General features: G+C 40.0%; 1 protein-coding gene across 2 annotated transcripts in view; it reads right to left on the reverse strand.

Annotated features, from left to right (window-relative positions):
• BICDL1 (BICD family like cargo adaptor 1) overlaps nt 1-12977 on the reverse strand; it is a gene marked incomplete at its 5' end in the record, with an annotated part of 98446 nt that overhangs the window by 76413 nt on the left and 9056 nt on the right. The window lies entirely within an intron of this gene.

Here is a 12977-nt window from a genome sequence, read left to right on the forward strand (position 1 = left end):
TCCACAAAGGCAAGTTAAGCTGGCAGCACAAACGGAGGTACCAAATACCTTTCATATATAAAACGCAGCACCATCTATTTCAAGAGAGTACATGGTATCTGTTTTGGTAATGGTTCTTCAAAGTGTTATAAATCCTTTAAAATAATCAAATTTGCAGAATCTCTGAAAAGCAAACATTTTATAAACCACTGGTCCAGCTAGACTAAAAGTTCTTTTCCGGTTCTGGAAATTATGGGAATTGGATTACTGTCCTGGACTCCAGTGAAAAGCAATGGAGAAGATGCTATCAGAGTCAAAACATGACCTGCTTTTCTGCAGATTATGTTTACTCACTGAATACAGATATTTCATTTTTCAAGGCAATACTTCTTAGGGGCCAGAACCATGGGTTAACCAGCACAGGTAACAAAAGAGTGAATAGTTTGCTGCCAAATTTTTTTTCTTTGCCAATAAACTCCAATCTTCTTGCCACCTACAACCCATTTGCCAGGCATAAAATCTAAAGGCCCCACCTGCCCCACATCAGACAGGGTCAGCTCAATTAGCTCTAGTTCCAACATGATACACTAAGCTGTCTATAGAGAAGGGAATCCAGATTCAAGGTCAAAAAAAGGCTGACTGCCATTGTATTAATTCAAATCTAGGAGCATTAAGAAGGGGGCACCTGGATGGCTCACTGGGGTAAGCCTCTGCCTTCGGCTCAGGTCATGGTCTCAGAATCCTGGGATTGAGCCCCACATTGGGCTGTCTGCTCGGTGGGGAGCCTGCTTCCCTCTCTCTCTCTGCCTACTTGTGATCTCTCTGTCAAATAAATAAATAAAATCTAAAAAAAAAAAAAAAAAAGATCTACTCCTACAGTGATTTATCTGAATTTTGGGCCTTGCAACCTGCCAAATTTAGAGAATACGCCTAAATTCGAGGCTTTCCTCTTTTGAAAAAGATAATCAGAACTGTAAATAATACAACCAAACTAAAGACTCCAGAATCAGGCATGGCTCTCTCTCTTTGGTAAATAATTAAGAACAGGTTCAAATAATCAAGACATGAATCCACTAATAAAAACACCCATATGCTGAAAGAATAAGCAATTACCACCCTAATGTGTTTAACCTACTAATTAGCAATAGTACCAATCTGTAAAAAGCTGGAAATGCTGTCTTCATAGTGGAGAGCGCCTAGATGCAGAAAAGCCCCTTTTCTGCTCTAGCTGAAGTGATACTCTCAACAGATCATTTCAGTCCTTTTAGTACACCCTTGACATAACAAATAGAAATGGCTAAAAGTCGATCCCAACCTTTGGATTCACTTTACTCAGTGACTCTGAAGTTAAGAAGCATACAAGACAATAATACCCAGCAAATATCAACTAAAAGTTAAGTCAAGGAGATGGAAATACATGTGAGGAGGTTTTTATTTCTGACAATTACCCATCCTTGAAAACGTACAAAAACCTATCTTCAAGCCAGTGGTTAACCTGCAACCAGTGTAGGCGTTGGGCAATGTCACTAAACCTTTGATCCTCAGTTTCCTTATTTGTCCAATAAAGAATAATTAGCACTACTTCCTATCAGAGTAGATACCATGAATGAATGTCCCTTGGAAATTTAAATTACTATTATTAGGTTGGGAAATAATCTTGTTTTCCTAACATCTTTCAGGGATAGCCTGATTAAAAATTACCAAGTCTTTTTAAACAAAAACCTGTAAATAAGGTGGACTTTAAGAAGGAAACAAGTGGGACGACTGGGTGGCTCAGTTGGTTAAGTGTGTGCCTTCTGCTCAGGTCATAATCCCAGGGTCCTGGGATTGAGTCCTGCATCGGGCTCCCTGCTCAGCAGTGAGTTTGCTCCCCCCCCGCCCCAACCGCTCCCCCTACTTGTGTGCTCTCTTTCTCTGACAAATAAATAAATAAAATCTTAAAAAAAAAATACAGCCCTTACCTCAAATGGCACAAAAGCATATTCAGGAATTAAAACTACTTTTGATGAGCAGCTGTTCACACTAAAGGACTCTAGAAGCAAGGATGACTACATGTCACCCACCAGGAGCAGAGTGACTGTGACACTAATGGCAACTATTTAAAAGCCTTTAACCCTGAGAAGGAAACCAGTAAGAAATTTGCTTCAAGAAGTGTGCCAGATGCAGAGCTTCGAATCCCAGATGAGCTGTTTAAAGAACAAGGATCTGTTTACTCTTCAGAGGAAAATTAGTCTTTTCAGGGAAGATTAGCTCCAGCTAGAATGCACACACTGTATTCTTTGTGTGTGGGGAAGATGTTAGAGGCAGACTGAGGAATACAGCTCTCACAGGCAGGAAACAGACAAAGCACCTGTTTGCACCAACTTCCTCCCACATGTGTCACCTCAGACACCAACTAAGTAAGAGTGGCTCTTTTGGGAGCTTAGAGTGTGGGAGTGGGTGAGAAGGAGGCAAGGAGTCACAGAGGGCAGGGAGATCAGGGAGGGGGAGTGGGCAATCATCAGAATACAGCTCCAGCCACGCTGATTGAGTCAATTTTTTTTTAAAGATTTTATTTCTTTTTTATTTGAAAGAGAGAGAATGAGAAAGTGAGAGAATGAGTGGGGGGAGCAGCAGGCAGAGGGAGAAGCAGACTCCCCACTGAGCAGGGAGCCCAATGCGGGGCTCGATCCCAGGACCCTGGGATCATGACCTGAACTGAAGGCAGCTGCTTAACTGACTGAGCCACCCAAGGGGCCCTGATTAAGTCAATTCTTAGGTAACAACCTAACAAAAGATACCAGAACCGAATCTCGGGTACTCAGAGAGCTCAGATGGGAGACTTCACTCAATTTCACCTCAATATGACAGAATTCCCATTTTTCTACTAATGTGAAACTAACATGGATCTTTAAAGGGTAGCTCCAATTTACTAGTCCAAAAACAATTATTTGTTTTTATATTCCAATCTACCCCTCCTCTAGTCTCTGGTCTCTCAAGTGAATATGTTAATCACACCACTACTCCTCTGGTAGCTTGACACAAACACCTACGAGTCATTTTTAATTTTTCTTTCCTTACTCCCTTTCTCACATTTACTCACCCCATTAGCAAGTCTTGCTGGTTCTACCTTCAGAACATACACCCAGTCTAACCCTTCTCTCCACATCCATAACCTACTATCAACTCTCCCCTTGTAGAGTCCCTTCAATGATCTCCATGTTTCACCCCTACAATCCATGCTCCCACAGCAGCTAATACCATCTTTTAAAAACAGTTATCAGGGTGCCTGGGTGGCTCAGTGGGTTAAGCCTCTGCCTTCGGCTCAGGTCATGATCTCAGGGTCCTGAGATCAAGTCCCGCATCGGGCTCTCTGCTCGGCAGGGAGACTGCTTCCCTCTCTCTCTCTGCCTGCCTATCTGCCTACTTGTGATCTCTCTCTCTGTGTCAAATAGAAAAATAAAATCTTTAAAAAAATAAAAATAAAAACAGTTATCAATCAGGTCATGATGTTCCCCTGCCAAAACCAGATCACTAGCTTCGAAGCATACTGAATAAAATCCCAAATCTGTATCATGGCTTAGTAAAGCCCTGCATAATCTGGCAGCTGACTGTTCCTCTGACCTCATCTCCTTCATTCTTCCCAAGCTAACCATGATCCAGTCACATTAACCTGCTTTCCATTCATTCCTAGGCTTTTTTTTTCTTTTCTTTTCCTTTTTTTTTTATTTGAGAGAGAGAGAGAGCATGAGAGGAAAGAGGTCAGAGGGAGAAGCAGACTCCCTGCCGAGCAGGGAGCCCGATGTGGGACTCGATCCCGGGACTCCAGGATCATGACCTGAGCCGAAGGCAATCGCTTAACCGACTGGGCCACCCAGGCACCCCCATTCTTAGGCTTTTAAATGCCTGGAATATTCTTGCCCTCCTTTATATCTATCTGGTGTCTGTGCAAACCTCACCTCTTTGAAGTCTCCTTCTCGACATCCCTTTCCAAAATGCAGTTGTCCTTACAGCTGTTACTTTCTCTCCCTTACCTGGTTATATTTTATGTATAGTACTTACTACTTCCTGATTTGTATTATTTATGTATTTCTTTCTTTACCGTCAACCTCCTACATTATTTTAAAACAGGGAATTTAACTTTTTCACCAAACAGTGCTTCATACAGAACAGTGCTGTCATATATTGCAGGTACACACCATAAATATTTGTTGAATGACTTTTTCTTTTTATAACCAAATTTATATAAAAACAGTTACATAAAACAAACATGCACCACTTAATAAGGAATTGTCAAGCAAACATCCATTTAATTACCACCAATGCCAAGAAGTAGGATATCGCAGAGGCCTCCTTCCCAAGCACCTTTCCATGATGACAACCTTCTCCCCCTTCACTCCTCAGGTAACCATTATCTTCAATTTTGTGATTAAAAATTACCTCAGTTTTCTTTATAGTTTTACTGCTTATATATGATAAGTCTGGGGGCGCCTGGGTGGCTCAGTGGGTTAAGCCTCTGCTTTTGGCTCAGGTCATAATCCCAGGGTCCTGGGATCGAGTCCTACATTGGGCTCTCTGCTTGGCAGGGAGCCTGCTTCCCCTCTCTCTCTGCCTGTCTCTCTGCCTACCTGTGATCTCTCTCTCTGTCAAATAAACAAACAAAAATCTTAAAAAAAAAAAAAAAAAGAAGCCACGCTTATCCTAGCTAGAGAAACCGAACTTCTGAGGAAAGAATACCTCACTGGGTTCAAAATTTTAATAGACATAGATTTCAAACTGCCTGGTCTCACCTGAACTACAAGTAAATCTTTATTCCCTCATTTTAACATCCTGGCCACCAATCTTCAGATTATCACCCCAGATATCTCTTGGCCTAAGCCCTTCCAGTTTAAAATGCAGGCTTTGATTTCTCCTGGCCTTACACTAGGCCTAACTTCTTGTTAAATTCTTTTCATCCCCTTCCCTGTCTGTGATTCTGTAATAATAATCTTTTTTGGTTTCATATGCCTTTTGGAACAGCTCTTTTTGCATACTGCCCCCAATATAGCTTCTCCCTTTGGCACAACTAGTAATACCTGAAATCATAGTGACTAGGTGCATGACCACAGCTCTGGTTGTGAGGAAGGAGAGAGAGATCTGTTAGAGACACTTACAGAGCTGCAGGTAAAAGGACTAATAGGGAAGGGCCTATGAAAATAAAAGCTAAAACATAGCATAATACTGAAACAAGAAGGGGGAAAATAATGACTTTTCTTTTTTTTTTTTTAAGAGAGAGAGAAGAGAGCACATGAGAGCAGAGGGGAGAAGGAGAGAGAGAATCTCAAGCAGACTCTGCTGAGTGCAGAGCCCAACGCAGGGTTCGGCCTCATGACTCTGAGATCATCAACTGAGGGTATATCAAGAGTCGGATGCATAACCGACTGAGCCATTCAGCCCACAAAATAATGACTTTTAAGGTGAATTCTCAAGAGTCTAGTACCCTGGGCACACAGAGAACTAACTATACATCCTCATGAGACTGTTCAAAAGCACTCACTATCAGCTTTCTTTTTTTTTTTTTTTAAAGATTTTATTTATTTATTTCACAGAGATAGGCAGAGAGGCAGGCAGAGAGAGAGGAGGAAGCAGGCTCCCTGCTGAGCAGAGAGCCCGATGCAGGGCTTGATTCCAGGACCCCAGGATCATGACCTGAGCCGAAGACAGAGGCTTTAACCCACTGAGCCACCCAGGTGCCCCTCACTATCAGCTTTCTAAGGGAAACCTCTGACTCCTCCACACTACAGACCATCTTGGGTTCTAAGAATAGATAAGATGACAAGACAGTTAGAGGCAGGGAGGTTTTTTGTCCAGAGTGTATGAACCCAGCAAGGGAGAAGGGGAGCCATAATGATACCCAAACCCAAATAATGGCTAATTCTCCCAGGAGACAACAAAGTTTTTTGGTAAAAGCTAAAATTCTGATTTCCATCTCCATCAGCAAGGTCAGAAGACCACAGGGCTAGTCACTCAGAAACTGAGGAACATAAAGACCACTGGCGAAACCACAGCACAAACACGAAAAAGCTTGCAGGCTTTAAGTCAATACACAAAGGCTCTGAGGGTGCCTGCATGGCTCGTTGGTTAAGCATCTGCCTTAAGTTCAGGGCATGATCCCTGGGTCCTGGGATCGAGCCAAATGTCAGGCTCCCTGCTCAGGGAGGAGCATGCTTCTCCTTCTCCCTCTGCAGCTCCCCTTGATTGTGCTGTCAAATAAATAAATAAAACCTTTAAGAAACTACACAAAACTCTGTCCATTCTGTAGTCACTCTTCTCAATTTACGGAAGATTGGCTTTTTATGCAGAAGGAGTATCTATGAAGACAACACTTGATCTCTAGGCACCTGAGTCACCATTATCAGCAGCTTGCCTGTCACACTGTTGACGTCCACGGTCTCTTTGCCCACTGGTTTCCAAACAGCACACATACAGCCTAAGAACGCATCTGAAACAGCCAAGAGTACTTTTCCACAGAATGCACGGAGAGGCAGCATATTTTTCGGAAAGTTATAGTTCTAAACATCTCTTTATTAGGTATGTTAGCTTGTCATTTAACAAAAAAACAACTATCTTTTATTAGATGCTCACTCCGCCAGATACCTATTTACAAAAATAAACAAGCCAGATGTGTATATCCAGACCACAGTCCCTTTCCCCAAGAGTTTACAATCTAACAGCATCCATCAAAGAATGCGTTCTCTCATCTCTTCTATGGCTGATTCTTCACTCTGCAGGTCCCACCTCAAATGTTAATCTCCTCAGGGAGAAGCCTTCCCTACCTACTTCTCAGAATGTGTACCTTTTGGAGACAAAATCTTTAGAGTAGTAATCAAATTAAAATGCAGTTATTAGGCTGGGCTGCAATCCAATATGTTGTTCTTATAAAGAGAGGAAATTTGGGAACAGAAAGTATGGGGGAAAGAGACACAAGACCCAAGGAGAAGACAGCCATCTACAAGCCAAGGAGCAAGATTTGGAACAGCTCCTTCCTCCACAGCCCTAGAAAGGAATCAACTCTTACAACACCTTGATTTTGGACTTCCAGCCTCCAGAACTGTGAGACAATACATTTCCTTTGTTTAAGCCACCTAGTCTGTGGTACTTTGTTATAGCAGCCCAGCAAACAAATACAGCTTTCTACAACTTTCTAAAATTTTTAAGTTATCTTGGCTCTTCAGTCAAGAATAGATGTTGGGATTTTTTTTTATTAAAAAAATCCATATAGCATTAGAAATCCATGGGGAAATAAACAGTGTTGCGACAGTAACCCATATAGAAAACATAACTGTATTTCTATGTCATATCACACTACAAAGTTAAGCTCTAGATAAAGAACCAAATGTAAAAAGCCTGAAGTTTTTGTAATTAACATGGGAAAATACCTTGATGACTTGGAAAACAGAAAATAAAGCAGAACACAAAAGAAGAAATCATAAAGGAAATGATTAATAAATTTGACTTCACTGATAGGACACACTTCTGTTTAGTGAAAGACTCCATAAACAAAGTGAAAATATAACAGTATCAAGCACCTGTAAAAACACACTTACACACCAATAAGAAAATAGGTGAAGGATACCAACAGGTGATTCACAATAAACATAAGTACAAAGATGCCCAACCTCACTAGCAATTCATGAAATAAAAATTCAAACAATAAAGATTTAAAAAACCCCACAACAGTAAAAATTCCATTTCACATACAAGTGACTGATTTTTAAAACTGGACAGTAAGCAAGCGTTGGTGAAGATGTGGACTACCACACACACTGGCGGTCACGCACACTGCTAGGTATGAATGTAAATTTGTACAATTTTGGAGAGTCATTTGGCAATATCTCATGAAGCTGAAGAGGTCTTTACTCTTGGACCAAACAATTCCACTCCTAGATTTACCAGAATAACTCGAATATATGTGCAGAAGAAGGAAAGGTACAAGAATGGTCATATACTTATACATATTCCTATATACTGCAGGAAAGTGTAAAATAATTAAAAATTGGGAAAAACTTAAACGTTTATCAACAAAAGAATGAAAACTATATTGTACTGTGTTTGCACAATCAAAAAATAAATGACTAAAATAAATGAACTGGAACTGTGTTTATTAATATAGGTCAATCCCTAAAACACAACCTTGAGCCAAAAGAATGAGGTATACAATGATATGAATACGGCGCTGGCATTTATTAAATGCTTGAAATGTGGAAAAATCATTACACATTGTTAATGGATATAGTATACATAATGGAATACATGTTTATATGCATGCACACACATGTGTGCGTGTGTATGATATAAACACATAAATAGGAAGAAGAGTAAATGGAAAAATGGAGAAGACACAGGACCATCAAATGTTATCAGTTACATTTTATCTCTTTAAAAAATATGAATATGACAAAAATGTTAACATTTTACAAAGGTGGATTTGTATTATTCTCTGCAGTTTTCTGTGTGCTTCAAGTATGTCATGGTCTTTTATCTTTTTAAAAAGATTTTACTTATTTATTTATCAGAGAGAGAGCGCGCGCAAGCACAAGCAGGGGGAGGGACGGAAGAAGAGGGAGAAGCAGACTCCCTGTGGAGCAGGGAGCCCAACATGGGGCTCGATCCCAGAACCCTGGGATCTTGACCTGACCCAAAGGCAGATGCTCAACCGACTGAGCCATCCAGGCAGCCTGTCATGGTTTTTTAAATGGAAAATGCAAAAATCTATATACTTATCCAAAAATTATAACCCAGCACATAATAAACAGTCACTAAGACGGGGTATATTCACTCCTGCAGTCTGAAGCCCTGACCCCTTGTAGAGAAAATGAGATTAGGATTAAGCATATGGTTCTGCTGTTGGTAGGTTTATGGGTGAGGGAAGGAGGGGGGAGAAAAGGTACAGATGATATTTCATGAATAAGACTGCAGGGGAAAAGTGTAAGAAAATTTCCTAGCCACTTCCTACAAATTCTAAAACTATGTATTTCTGGGAAGGAAAACTTCAGTAGCCCCTAAGCAATTTTAAATCCTCCCCCTCTTTTTTTTTAAAGACGAAATCAATCATTTTTCCTATGCTTTGGTCAACAAGTGCTCAAGTCTAAACTTAGTGTTTAACAAGGACGTGTGAGCAGTTTTATTAGTACAACCTGTGGAAATGACTTATCTCTTACTGAAGTTTCTAATACTACTGAGAGTCATTTTGAAAATATCTTATGTCAACTGCTTCAGAAGGCTGAAAAGGCTAAAGAAGCTTATTACTGATACCATTATTATTATGAATCAGACTATTTCTACACTGTTCAAATCACTATTTTGACTTGCTGTCCCACATGCAATCTCTAAGAAGTTTCCACAGTGCCTGAACTGTGGTATAAGCTATAGCAGGTTAAATTAGTGAATGATCACTTTAGAACACTTTAACACTGATCAGAACACTCTGTTATCTTTGCTGCTGCTATTGGGAAGAAAATCATCTGGGGGCACTGGAGGATTCTGCTGTAATGCTAGTGAAAAGTACTGTATTAGGTATCAGAAGGATTCTCAAAAAACCTCCCCTCAAGGTTTACATGAAAATATTCTTCTTGGGCGACAAGCATGGCCCATGTCTCTCCTCTTCACTTCCTGAAAGCAAGGCCCACTGTATTCTTTCTTCTTTTGAGGTAGGATGTTAAGTGACTAACATGCCCCCATTAAACCCTGTCAAAGCCATCGTGGTGTTACTTTCTAACTCAGAAAGTGAACTACACTTTCTCCAAATATGTCAGCCTGAGTTTCACAAAAATGAGACTCACAGAATCTTAGAAGCTAGAAGAGAATTTAGAAGGCGTTTTGTCCAAATGAACAAATAAACTGGAATAATGGCATCCCCAGAGTATATGAAGCAGTGTCCAGGGGATATGAGATGCCATAGAATGAACCTGACTCAACTCCTGGGAGGATCACTTTTACTCAAATAGTTCTGAGTAGAGATTTAACTGCAAGACAAAACATTTTCAGGAACTAAAATGGGGACACTCCAAATTCTTCTGCCATCAAGTTAGAATTCCAGTGTTTGACTAGATGCAGAATTCCCTTCTACGTGAAGAAGACATGATAATTATAAATCATGGCTACCATTTACTGAGCACTTACAATGTGCCAAGCACTGTGGTCAGAGTTTTACATATATTATCTCATTTAATCCTCCTAACACTATCAGGCAATAATAATTGTTTGTTTCTATTTTACAAAGGAGGAAACTAAGCTTAAAAAAGGTGAAAAAACTTGCCCACGTTCACCCAGCTAGTAAACAGCAGAGTTGGTGTTTGGCCCAGGGCTGTCTGGCTCCAAAACCTGTGACCTTAACTGCTGCCTCAGAAATGTGAAACCGAAGCAGAGGGAACACAAGTCTTAAATCAGAAAAGACTTAAACAAGCCATGTGTCTTTCTGTCCCTGAAGTTTTCCCAGATATAAAATTTGAATACCTATCTCTTCCTTCATGATAAGAATCCAGAAGCTCATGGGATATATATATATATATATGTGTATATATATATATATATATACACACACACACAGCATCCTATTTTAGAGCTAAAAAGAAGCTTGGTCTGGGCACCTGGGTGGTTCAGTCAGTTGTGTGTCAGCCTTTGGCTCAGGGCATGATCCCAGGGTTCTGGGATCGACCCCTACATGGGGCTCCCTGCACTGTGGGGAGCCTACTTCTCACTCTCCCTCTGCTGCCCCCCTCTCCCCACCTATTCTCCCTCTCTCTGTGTCAAATAAATAAATAAAATGTTTTTTAAAAAAGAACCCTGGTCACATAAAACTTCTACATGAATGTTTATGGTAACCTTATTCATAATAGTCAAAAAGTAGAAACAACCCAAATGTCCACCAACTAATGAATAAGCAAAATGTGTTATATCCATAGAATGGAATATTCTTCAGCCATAAAAATAAGATACTGATATATCCTACAATGCAGATGAACCTTGAAACATCATGCTAAGGGAAAGAAGCCAGTCACAAAGAATCTCATATGTATGATTTCATTTATATGAAATGTCCAGAACAGGCAAATCCATAGAAACAGAGTGGTTATCAGGGGTCAGGGCATGGGGTAGGGGTTTAGGAGGAATAGAGAGTGACTACTAATGGGTATAGGATTTTATTCTTTGGCGGGGGGTGAAATGTTCTATAGTTAAATAGTGGTGATGGTTACACAACTCTAAATATACTAAAATCAAGTGAATTTTATACCTTTAAAAAGTAAATGTTATGGTATGTGCATTATATCTCAATAGAGCTGTTATTAAAAAAAAACTTGGAGGCCATGGTGGCGAAAGAAATATACTTAAAAATACTTTGGGAGTGCTTGGCAGGCTCAGTCTGAAGAGCACGTAGCTCTTGATCTCAGGGCCATGAGTTTGAGCCCTGCATTGCGTATGATTACTAAAAAAATAAATAAACTTAAAAAAAAAAACCTTGGACAGAGCATCACAGAAATATTATATTACACCTTAGATATTATACATTTCATGCTTATAAAGACATAGTTATATACATTGTAACAAAGCCTGGCCTTCTACTACATCTCTCCTGGTTATCTTGTCCAAGGAGAATCTTAATTCACTTCAAAGTACTCAACTCCTCTAGTTTCTGAGTACCCAGTTAATAAAATGCTAAAATACAATCTAAACTGGCTGCTGATGTAAACCCCCAGGGGCTTGTCCTGCTTAAAAAGAGAAAGGGAAAAAGCCACAAAACTCACCAAGGGCCTATATTCAAGGCCAGAAAGGATAACAAGAATCTAGATCTAATGGAAATGATATCCCCCATACCCTTTTGGGAACAGCTTATCAGGATTTCCTACAGAAAAATTAGGCAAAGGAACCTCAACTATAAAGGTACTGCTTTATTGAAACAACCATCAACATTGAAATCCTCACCTTCATAGAGTGCAGCATAATATAAACACATTATCTTACTTTCATCTCAACAATATTTATATAAGGTACAGATTTTTACCCTCATTTTATAAGTAAGGAAAGTGAGGCACAAGCAAGGTTGTCTAGTCAATGAGCAGCAGAGTTAAGATTCAACATGCATGTAAATTCCAAGTTCTCTGCTCTCTCGCCATCATGTTAATATCTGCTTTCTCGCTTCATCTCTCTTGGCTACCTATCTTTCACCAGATCAGAGAGCAGAGTTGAGTTTGTTTCTGCAGACATTATTTTGTAACATGAACTTACCCCCAAGAAATAATTTCCCCTTTAATTGTTCTGGTTTGCTGTATTCCTTGCATAGGTATCCATAAGAAACGCTTGCTTAGAATAAGCATTAAGTCAATGCTGTTGAACAAATAAATATATCTGGCTAGGTGTATCCAGTTAGTGTAATCTTTCATGAATAATGAATGAAGACTCAAAACCTAAAAAGTCTTACAAAATCCCTTCCCAGTGGTTGCAAAAGGTTTTAGAACTGAGTCAGAAATGTTGCTACTGAAGTGGCCTTGAAATGACTTCTTGAGGAACCGTCCAACTCTTCCCTTCCAGCCAATCAAATGATGATTTAATCCCCTAGATGGAAAGCCCACAGGCAAGATCTTTAGCTCTACTTATCACCTGGATTCTCACCTTTTGCACGAGTTCATATTTCCTGCAACTATCTACTTTCCAAGTTATTAGGCATCTCTTTTTTCCCTTCCTTCTTCCTTACCTCTCTCCCTCCCCCTCCTCCCCACCTCCATTCTCCCCTCTACCTCTTCTTCCTTTCACTAGTGGTAGCATTTACCTCACACTTCCTAGTGAGACATGAAGGTACCCATGAGAAGCAACTATGACAAACTAATGAAATAACTTCACAGGGTACTACCCATTGAATTAGTGGCAATGCCAAGCCATGTGCTGCTCTAGCTAAGCCTTTTCCAAAGAACTAAGCAGACCTATGAGATAAAATCAGACTAGAAGTTCATTTTTCTTCTGATAACTGAAGAGTTAATAGTTTT

The sequence above is a fragment of the Martes martes genome (genome assembly GCF_963455335.1).
Source record: "Martes martes genome assembly, chromosome: 13".
Classification (NCBI taxonomy): domain Eukaryota; kingdom Metazoa; phylum Chordata; class Mammalia; order Carnivora; family Mustelidae; genus Martes; species Martes martes.